The sequence below is a fragment of the Oncorhynchus masou genome, chromosome 2 (genome assembly GCF_036934945.1).
Source record: "Oncorhynchus masou masou isolate Uvic2021 chromosome 2, UVic_Omas_1.1, whole genome shotgun sequence".
Taxonomy (NCBI): Eukaryota; Metazoa; Chordata; class Actinopteri; order Salmoniformes; family Salmonidae; genus Oncorhynchus; species Oncorhynchus masou.
The window spans coordinates 31,439,788-31,451,808 of NC_088213.1; positions in this window are offsets into that span (position 1 = coordinate 31,439,788).

Genomic DNA, 12,021 nt, shown 5'->3' on the forward strand with positions numbered 1-12,021 from the left:
TTGCTATTAAACTAGTCTTCTCTCATGTGGTGAGCTATGTACTCTGTCAGTATTCTTTGATATTACTATGAACTATGAATAGGCATAGTATTGAAAAGGGTTTTACTCAGAAGCTTTCAAGGAGTATATCGCCTACTCCAGTCACGCTGAAGGCTAAATGAATGTTCGTATCGCCTACAGTCATATCACCCACTATAGTGAAGTCTGATACTGATATTTTTTTTGCACTGCACTCTACTACATAAATGGAATTACGTTACATCTTTTTCTTTTTCCACACTTTCTTTTCGAGAGCTGGTGCTGTTGGAGTGTGGGGTGAACAGTATGAGAACACTAATGAGAGTTTCAGGGAGAGCAAGGTACCGAGCGAAGGAGGAGAAATGGAATAGAGATTGGCCAATCAATTATTCCCTCCATTTTCTAAATGAAGAGCAGAGCACTAAGAGGTCAAGCAGCACTGTGGGTGGGCTGAAGTGAGAACAGACTGACACCTGAACTCAACAGGAGAAACAGTGGGGAGTCGGGGGCTCATATTCACAATGGGGCCATTTGGAGGGAGTCGTCTACTCAACAGCAAAAAAATACCAAAATTGGACTACCAGTGGTTTTCCTTTCATTTGCCACACGACATCATGCTGCCGTTATACCCAAGGAGATCAAATCAATCTGAATCTCAGTTAGGTCTTAATCTCAGTTAACCCAGAACAAAAATCTTGCTTAATTTGGTCAGATATGTCTCGTCTGTCCACAAGAGATTAGTTAGGACCCAAATGAAGGTCATGGTTCTGCAGCATGCATTGCCAGGCTGGAGAGCATTAGCCTTGTTTGAGGTTTTACACCCTACCAAAGAAAAGGTCATTAGCTGATGAGGGCAGTTACCTGGAAGAGAGGCACCTGGTGGGTGATCCTGCTTTCCTGTTGGCTGGAGAGATAGAAATCGAGAGAGAGAGAGAGAGAGAGAATACATGAGCAGATGCTCGCTCTCACGCAGCACAGTGAATTACCCATACACTGCCTAAACAAACCCAGCCCATCGCAGACAGGTGTGTGTGTTGTAACACTGATACCGAGTACAGACATCTGTTCTAGTGACCTTTGAACCTCAGCTCTGTTTTCATGGCAGGTAGCAAAGCCCTTATCATCTCCTGAGAACTCTGAATGGCTGATTGGAACCATGCATGATGAACCATGGTGTATAAATACAATGTGAGCCATTCCCTCTGGTCCAGGCTTTTTATTAATTGTCTCATTAAGCACTCTTTATACACCGGGATTAGAATAGAATCAAATCAAATTGTATTTGTCACATGCGACGAATACAACAGATGCAGACTTTATCATGAAACGCTTACTTACAAGCCCTTAACCAACAATGCAGTTCAAGAATCACACGCTTACAGAGAAAATGATGGTATCGACTGGCATTGTAGAAATACTACACCAATATCATAATAACCAGAATGTTTCAGTAATAATGTTTCATACATGAAAGAATATCTAGATCTGTGATATGCAAATGTGTTTTCATCAACTACAATATGTCAGAGCCAAACATTTAGCGCCACACAATAAAAAAGCTAGTATATTATATTGAAGTCATTAGTATAACGCTCGACAAACTATATTTTGTGCGCTCTTACATTTACATTACATTTAAGTCATTTAGCAGACGCTCTTATCCAGAGCGACTTACAAAAGATATATTTCCATATGTCTCATTTATAGCCACCAAGACACTTGCATACAAATCAAAGCACATTTCTTTGGACAAAATACAAAATTCAGGTGTTCATTCAATCAGAAAAAAACTATAACTCTACATATTTTGAGTAGATAATACTGTTTAAAGCAGCACATTGACATCTGAAAAGATTACATGATCTCTTGCTTTGTGAAACATTATGAAACTGCTAAATGCCAGTTACAGGCTCTTTGCTGCTGTCTTGGATAAAAGAGAGGAAATATGCATGTAAAAAGCCCAATTGGAGATGAATATAGAGAACAATTTGCCTCCATGCGTTCTTCCTGAGGGTGGAGACACTGTGTTTAAATACAAGCTGTTTCTTTGAAAGGCTGAGGTGCTGGTCTCCAGCGGAGAATGGAGGCGATGTTCTGTATACTGTAGTCCACACACAGTGGGACAAAGCAGGAGCAGATCAGCCAGATGTAGTCAGGCAAGCATGCTGGTACGCTACTATACACCTACTTGTTTAACAGGACAGGAATACAGTGAGACAGTGGTCAACATGAACAGAATAGTGTGTCTTATTTGAACAATAAAATGCCTAGTGAATAATACATATAGTGACTTTTATCACATTAAAAAGAAACTACATGATTTGTCATAATTATTGATACAGTTGCTAATTTCCCTATGATTATCAAGGCATTAAGAATATAGATGCAGTCTTAATGCATTAAGGGGTTAATTGGAGGTGTTTCAAATTGGGTTTTCACAATGCATGCAAAAAAATGTGGAAGGGGTTTAACCAGATCTAGTCCCAACAGGCAACAGCTGTGATATCTATCTCTCTAATATGAACAGGTATATAGTATCTTGCATATTCAAATGTATATGTTGAATGGCTCGGTGGAAGATTGGCTGGAGTTGTGGTGTGCCCTTTAAAAAAAAAAAATCTTCAGGGACTTTCAAATTCAGTCTCCTCGATGGTGACGTCACCGGTGTTCAGAATATTGACAGGCCACCTGTCGGGCGAGCTGCTCTTTAAAACGGCAGGACTGTAACAACGCTAGACTTCTCTCTCTACACATGGCATCGAGACGGGCCGTCATCTTTGTTCCTCAACAGATAGCAAGAGAGTAAGCGACAAGTAAACAGAGGAACAGAAGTAGAGCAGGTAGACAGAGAGGGAGAAGGAAGTGCTATAGGTTGGCGTTAATTCATGATGTGCAGTTTATACCATCTGAACATGACAGTCCTTCTTAGCAAACCAGTGACGCGTGAGACATCAGCAACCAGGGACGATTGAAGAAAGAAATACACGCTGTGTCGAAGTATTCTGAAGGTAAGATACTTGTATTTATTGTGTGTGTGTGTGTGTGTGTGTGTGTGTGTGTGTGTGTGTGTGTGTGTGTGTGTGTGTGTGTGTGTGTGTGTGTGTGTGTGTGTGTGTGTGTGTGTGTGTGTGTGTGTGTGTGTGTGTGTGTGTGTGTGTGTGTGTGTGTGTGTAAGAGAGAGTTTATGTTGTGGTCGGGTGAAAGGAGAGAGGATGCCAGACTGTGCAACAGGTCGGCTGTAGAAAGCAAAAACCAAGCACTCACACGGTTTTTTCCTCCACCGACACAGTAAGCTACTTGGGCTACATTTGCTAGTTAAAAGCATTGGTAAAGAGCCCCCGATTGAAATCGATTTCTTGTAGGCTAGGTACCGTTTATATAGTTCCCATAAACCATGACCTTTCGAACCGTAGACTACATTATATATTTATTCGCGATTCCTGGAATTAGGATTGAGCAGCTGTAGTGCGTCGCTATCAAACGGATTTGCAGTTAATTATTTGTAAAAACGTCTGCTACTTTGCTTTCCGATAAGTAGACTATATGTAACCATTTCCGTTCGGACACATAATTTATTATTGCTTTATGCTACTTCCGATAGATAAATTATCCATAACACACACACACAGCACTATCATCTGCCGTTCAGCACCACCGATGTGGACAGCTCCTTTCACTATGTGTTGGTCGTAGTTGGCCTCTTAGTTGCCCACTGTATATGATCCACGGTAAACACAAAACAAGCAGATATATTTTCTAGAAATCATATTTGCATAACAATTGCACGTTAACGAGTATACCTGTTCGTTGTTCCTGTTTAACCAATTGAAGTGGCAGAATAGACCACCTGTACTTATGTTAAACTGGTGGAGAAAAGGAGTTGTATATAATATGAGCAAACATGTTTAACAAACAGGTTGGTTAAATTAATTCAGTGGGTTTGGTGTAGTTATTTGGAACAAAGCAGTATACATAAATGTAGAAATGAACCAAACCAATTCATGCTTGGAGTCACTCTTTGATGTCTGATTGTTTGTGAAGAAATTATTTATCATATTGATGCCTCTGGCCCCCTCAAGGCTAAACAGATATGTGCAAGCAGGGATGCATCTGCCAGGAGCACATCGCACAAAATTCAGTCTCAGCTCTAACCTTGAAGAGGGCAATCTGCTTCTGAAATAGCAGCTCTTTTGAAGCGCCACAGGGTACAGAAAACACACACAAAAACAGGTCTAAATGTATTTTTATGTGTTTTGTGGATGTGTGTCTGAGAGAGTGTGCATGTGTGTGCGTGAGTGAGAGAGAGAATGGATGCAATTTAAAGAGAGACATTTGAAGTGCAGTCCCAGTAGTTAATGCCTGAGTGGCCGGTTTGTATGTGTGTCCCCATGGAGCCCAGGGGAGGAGCCCCAGCATCTGAACTGTCCTTTCATCAGCCTGTCAGGGCAGGGAGCTGGTCACCCACACTGAGAAAGAGCATCCAGAATCCTCATCACCACACGACTCAGATATATGTAGAGAAAGAAGAAATCCACAACAGCCGAGATGAAATGAGACAGGAAAGAAGACAGCTGATCAGAGGAAGGGAGAGCAAACATTCCCTCCAAATGCACTAATCTTTCTATGCTCCACTAAAAACAAACCTGTTTAATGTCAGCTTTCAAAGGATAATAGAATATGAATAATAGAATAGAAAGTGTGTCATGTATCAAAGCATATCCATCCCTGTTGGTTTGTGACGCTAGATTGTTCACACAGCTTTTGGTGTCTTAGAATACATTTCCATGGTTTCGCTGGAGCAGAAGGGAAGGAGAAAAAGTGTGAACGGTATCTATGGAGAAGGAGGTGAGGTGGCGGTGTGGATGCATAGTAGAAGTCTGTTATACAGTCAGTTTGGTGGATAACATGTAGTCAGAGTTGAAGCTCAGTCCTATTGTAATACAGAGGAGTGGGGAAGGAACGAGGCAGATCTGATGCCAGATGGATGAGTTGAGAGTCAGTCAGTGTGGCTGTGTGCCCAGAGAGAGTCACCAAGCCTCTCAGAGGACCACATATTCACTTACTGACATGGACACCATGGCCCTAACCCCCTAGCCACTGTTTCTAACCAACACACTCATTCCTGGGCATCCACACATCATAATATTACGACTCACAAATCTCTCATATCCCTCTTATGACTGACTACATTGCCTCTTATGACTGACTACATAGCATCTTATGACTACCCCAACGCTTTCTACACACTTACCATCATCTCCAACCACTCTCCCCCCCACACTTTGAATATCCCAAATACCCCAATCTATCACCCTGCATCTACCTGTAACCTTCATAACCCCCCCCCCCATCCCAGCCCTACCCCCTCTGCAACAGCAGCCTCCATTTCAACCACAGAATCCCACCCCACTGCTACTTTGATATACCTCCAGTGATGTTATGGTAAAAAAAAAAGAAATATTCTGATCGCAGTTCTCGGTGAGTAAAGTAATGTTCCCTATACTTTCAATTCATTTTTACGCAAAAGGTGGGTTAACGGCCATAATGTGCGTTTACCCTCCACCACACCCCTGTATAGCTCCACCCCTGACTCCCCTCCCTCCATCCCCCAGCACCTTACTTTCCCATGAAATTTGTTTTATTACAGTAACAAGAGGGCTGCGCTTTAGAAATCAGTCCAGAGTCCCTGAGCTCGTCTTCTTCACGCCCGTCAAAGTGTAAAAAAATCCACTCTGAAATACATCTGGAAAAGAAAGAATCTTACACTAGACGAGGAATCATACTCTACAACGAGGTAAAATGATTGGGAGAGCGTGCAGTGCACACTAACTGAGTCACCATAGAGCACATCCATTGGGGAGGGGACCAGGGTGGAGGGGAGGGGGCCACTGCCCCCAGTCTTCTCTCCTGCTGAGGCATGGCTGTGGGTGGTGAGTCGCCAGGCTCCAGCTGGCCTACTGTCTGTGGCAGCAGCTCTGGTGCAGGAGTGGCGATAGATCACGCACCACATATGAACAGGGTCACTGATAGCACAGCACCTGACATGAAATTATACACTAAGTGCAATGAAACATGGAGAATACAGAACAAATACAGCGGACAGTTGCAGTCGGGCGACACCTAATGTGATCTTTTACTGTCATTTAATCATACACCAGCAAAATGTTATTTCGGTTGGTGTCTCCTGAAAATGGGATCAAACTTCCGATCCTTTGAGGTGACGGAGAATTGCAATCGAATGTGTATTGACCCAAAGGTGTTTTTATTTGATTTGCTTGGTGATTGATAAGGGAAATACAGTCTGGATAGCCTGGGGATGGAGTGGATTTGATTTTCCTGCACCGCGTGTCAGCAGCTGTAAGGTAAGATGTAATATTAGGACTTACAGGATTTCTTCCATTGTGCAAAATTCATTTTTTTACAAGAAAGAAGCCACATATTTTGAGCTTGTTTCCAAAGGAACCCCATTGGCCCATTAGACAACCGTTTAAGACAAACCCAAATCAATTTACACAATGATAAAAAATCAATTTTGATAATGATAATTCTTAATTCAATACTAGGGAGGCTTTCTAGGTAGGACAAGTACAGTGTTGTTGGGAATCACTCCATGTAGATGAGCTACAGTAGGAAATCATTCAATTGCAATTACAGCAACAGTGTGCACTGCACACTCTCACAGGCGGTTTTCCTCGTTGTAGAGTACGATTCCTCATCGAGTGTAAGATTCCTTCTGTGTCAGATGTATTTCAGAGTGGATTTTTTACACTTTGACGGGCGTGAAGAAGATGAGCACGGGGACTCTGGACTGATTTCCTAAGCGCAGCCCCCTCGTTACTGTAATAAAACAAATTGTTCATGTAACTCGACAGAGACCTCGGGGGAGACATCACGCTTGAGTAGTAAAGAGAAGCTGAGCTGTGCTCCAGTCATAGCAGACACTGGATCGTGTGCTGTTTCTAGAGCTCTGAAACCTCCTCAGATCTGCCGACAGGCCACAGGCAGGTATTCTATTATTACATACAATAAGAAACAACAACACCTGCTGTATTTCATGTTCCCCTGCCACTGTAATGTTAGTCTGTCAGATGGAAACAAACTGCATTCCAGATCGAATTGAGCTGTTATTCTGAGCCGTTTGCTGTCACTCGTGGAAAGATGAGGCACCCGGGATTCAGAGTGAGACGTATTCCCTCATCAGCTTCTTAATGTGAGATCCAAAGGGAAGTCCCCACAAGTGTTTGTGTGTGTACCTGCATGCATGCAAGTGCATGCGAGTGTTTGTTCATCTGTTTGCGCATTTCTGTGTGTGTCTGTTTGTGCATGCACATCATACAGTATGTATGTAAAGTGTGTGTGTGTTGTTATCGGAGATAGGGGAGGGTCTGTCTGTCTCCATAAGTCTTTCCACTAATCAGAGCCGCTCCACACCTGTGGAGAGACAGAACTAATGAAACGAGGGATGAATAAAAAGCCATTTAAGAAATTCCTGCCATGTTCCCTGCTGACAGGGCTGGGTGATGGGATGTTATAATGGAGTTAAGGTGAGGCCAGAGAGCTGCCCTAAGGGCATGATTATTCTCACTCAGAGTTATTGAATTAAAGTCCCCCTCATCCTCATTTCAGTCTGGTTCTGGAAAACTGGAATGCATTTTTCTTTTTACACCTGATTGTTTGGCCTCAGGGAGTCTGTTTTATCTTTCTCCCCCATGCCAGGTGCATGCTGGTCTAATTTGTCAGTGTTATTTAGAATCAGAATGTTTCCAACTGCACTGTCTAGACATTGTGATTTTAAAAGTAACAACACATATACTGTATCTAGGTGTTCTTCCTCTGTTGTTCACCATTCTACATCTAATGTCGAAAAGGAGAATGTGAAATGCTCAGAGGTGGTGTGTTTTAGTCATGGGGTCAGGAAGAAACATGCTTTGGTGTTTGTTATTTTCTCCTTTCTGTGTTGATGAAAAAAAGGCAAATTGCCAGCATTTTATGAATCATAGTCTGCCATAATCATAGGCGCTCTAGTTGAACATTAGTTTCCATTCAAAGCGCACAAGGACAGAATTGGCCCTGGCCCCTCTCTGCCCGCTGTGTCGGTAATTGTATAGAGGACAGGCCTTCATTTGAGCTGGAGAGCATAATTCAGCCGGCTTTAATAATGCATTACCATTCCATGCTGCACCTATTAGTTCTGCCAGGACTCCAGCAGAAATAAGAGGAACATATTCCAGACCTTTTTCCTCATGAAGACCCCAAGTAAATATATAAATGGATGCAGAGGCAGGCTCTGCTTTTTTGAACAAGTCTCTCATATTCACACTAGCGGATGGCCCTATTATGGTTAATATATATTTAATTGGGAAAACGTATTTGATCCAAGTCAATTTCCCTCTCACAGTGGGACTCCTAATGTAATACATTACCCATGGCGGTGGCAAGTTACCCTTTCCTCCCCAGCCAAGTCTGCTCCCATTGAGTGGAGCTGACTCCCATACAATGCTATCCAATTATGACCTCTGCTTTTGTTTGTGATAACCCAAGCAGTTCCTTATGCAAAATAAATGGGACTTGAATATAGGCTAATCAGGCCAGTTAGCACACAGCCAAACCCGTCAGTGGGGGTAATGACAAAAAGCTATTTAGAGGCTAATAATTATATATTCATTGATATAGAATGATGTGTGTGTGTGTACTGTTGGTGTATGTTGTGTAGACAAAGAGAAAGCAAGAGGGATGGAGAAGAGTAGAGAGACAGTCTAAGGCTAAGCAGTCAGAATACCATTTCAAATGAAGCACATTAGCCACAGTTCCAGTCAGAGGCGGCCAACACAGCTCTACACTACCTGCTGAGATCAATGGGGAATCATTCATTTACCCAAGTGCCTTATTTCACATTGACTTGTTTAAAATTCAAGGACCCAACTCCCTTTCAGCACCTTTTCAACATCCAGACAGGTTGAACTGCCTTTGATGAGCAAGTTGATAACTTGACACTGAAAGACTGTTAGCTACTGCTACTCAATATGTTCAGACCGTTAAACAGAATGGCTAAATATTCATCAGAGAGGATAGCGGGTGAAGTATCATGTCCTATTTGAACTCTTTATTTCTATTTCAATGCATCCAATCAAGAGATCTGTTCATGATTGAAAGTATCTTAGGAAAATGATGTGCATAAACACGGTCTATTGCACATTAGTTTCTCTGTGTCCCGCCTCGTCAGTTGGACCATTGGTTGCACTATGCATTAAATGCAGTTTGAGCATTTACAAGGACAACCCCTCTCCATTGATGGGTTTTATTAGACTCAGAGTGCTGTGGCTGTATTGGCTATGTCCTTCCTGAGCACTGAGAGAGGAGGGGGACACAGGTGACAGTCCCTGGAAATGAAGGAGAATATTATGAATTTGGGAGACTCTCTGCCCACTCACTGGAAATTGGGATTTTACACCATGACATTATTAACTTCACCAAAACAGGATTTGTAAGGGCACATGGAGCCATAATATACAATTCCAACAGTTTAGTAGCTATAACTGCAGTCTTTAATTAGTCTTAGTTTCCTAGTAATTAATACAGGTGGTAAATTAAATCTTACAATGTATCTGGCTGGCCCTGATCGAGCTTGTCATGTCTTTTTATTTTCCCTAGGGAGATGACACTGCATCGTGACTCAGGGGGCTAACATCCAAGCTGACCTTACAGAACGCTACAACAGAAACGGAGCCACAGCTCAAGGTGAAGAGTTCTGACTTTTGTGGTCCTGGACGCTATGGAAGACTAGTGATTTTGTTGTTGTAAATTCAGCACCCAGACAACAAGTCATAGTCTACCTCAGTGTCCAGAACTCATGCATCAATGACACCTCAACCTCTTTTAGTAGAGACATAATCGTAGAAAGCTTAGGAAGAGTGGAGTCTTATTTTGAAATTGTGGGATGCACTGTAACCTATTGTCCTTTCTGATGGCTTATGTGTTCTTTGACGTTTCATCATAAATTCATATATTGTATGTCTTTTACCATTAAAGAAAACTCATCTTGATTGAGAGGTGTCTTTTATTCTTCTTTTAAAATATAATGGCTTTTGTCAGTTCTGTGTTTAGGCTACATCTGATTTTAAAATTGACACGTTTCGGCCATAGGGGCTTCAATCATCAGATGCTGGGTCCATTGTGAGTGTTGATATGGAATAAATACTCATACTTAATCCTCTTCATTCCTATGTGGAACACAAGTTTTCCATGAGAGAGCACCACTGCTGCTGATCTCCAGTCTTTTTGGGAATGTTATTCCATGATGGGCCACAGTCCATCTCCTTCGCCACGGTTCTTCTCCAGGTTTCTTGTCTAAATTCATAAATACTCAGTATGAATAAATACTCAAAGATTAATACTAGCGAACTTGGTTAGAGTTGAGCACATCTTATTGAACTTTATATACCTGATATTACCAGTGTGAGCTATGAACTACCATCCATGATCCGTAATGGGATTGATATATTTTGAAAATGCAAATGTGTTGAAATATGTTATAAAACAATGGATTATGTGTTGTGATTTCTTATTCGATCAAGTCTTAGCGTGGGTACTTTAACTTTTTCTTTAGTGTTACCAATCAGAAAGTTATTAACACTGTAATAACACAATACACACACTCTGTTTACAGATATCATTCCATAGACCTTGAGTGGCAAATAGTAAGTAGTAAGCCTTGGACAGGTAAGCCTTGTCCACGCCAGACAGCCCATAGTGCCAAATGCCTATGATGTATAATTTCCCAGCAGTATAGCCTTTACAATTTTGTGAAATTCTAGACCTCTATAAATTCATTTGCTGCAAGGAAAGAAGAATGTATTGAAGGAAATTAGTTGTATTTATTGCATTTAAAGTAGTTACTGGATGAAAAGAGAGATGGACAGATTAAATGGAAGCCTAATGACAGCCATTTGTAATAGCTTTTTTTGAATATGAATATGCATCACAGAGAGTAACAATGAGAGTGGGCGTTACCTTCAACTCTGAGATCAGTGTAGGATGTTTCCATGGTTACTACCATGGCAACCTTTACTAAAAACAGACATTGGCCTAGAACAAATCAGTATGAAATAGTCTGATTTCCATGGCCTCGAGGGTCATTGTTGGTGAAACTCAACAACCCTTTCACTGTGCTGTAGAAATACATCTCTATGGAAAAGGGGCATGCTGTAGATAGCTGGATAATTGAATGGTGCCTCAACTGAAATGGCCAGACAACCAAAAGATAAAGATATAACTGCTACAATAATATCAGGCTATACTGCAGGAAGAATCATCTCCAAGGTCTTTTTGCAAAATGGAGCATTAAAATGGCCTGAAGTACAGTGAAAATATTGTTTTATACAGTGCATTTTGAAATTAATCCATAATAGATGATACCAAGCTGAACTCAATGTTGGAGAAATACCTTTGGGATCATTTTAGCAGTAGACCTCCTCTGTCTACATTTTTATTAGGTCATTAATTGTGCCATAGGGTTAGGTTAGGTGGGTTTGAAACAGGGGCTCAGCAGCAATAGCCTACCGAAATGGCTTTTCAAGCATAGATCCAATAGTCTCAAAATCAATTTCTTAAAGATCTAATGCAGCCGCTTTTATCTCAATATCAAATAATTTATGGGTAACAATTAAGTACATTACTGTGATTGTTTTCAATTAAAATGGTAAAAAAAATATATATATTTCTAATATCAAAAAGAAATTTCTCAAGCAATGATTTTACAGACAGAAAACTAGCTGTTCACGAGGCCTTTAATGAGCAAGGATATGATACTACACCCAAAACATCACGTTTACATAAATTGATAGTGTTATTATTGGTTTATTTGTAATTATTTGCATTCTTTTATTTGGGAAAGGTCATTTTTAACGTGACTCCAGCTGGCTTTCTGCAGAAATATGACAAATCATGATCCACACATACAGTGCTTTTGGAAAGTACTCAGATCCCTAGACTTTTTCCACATTT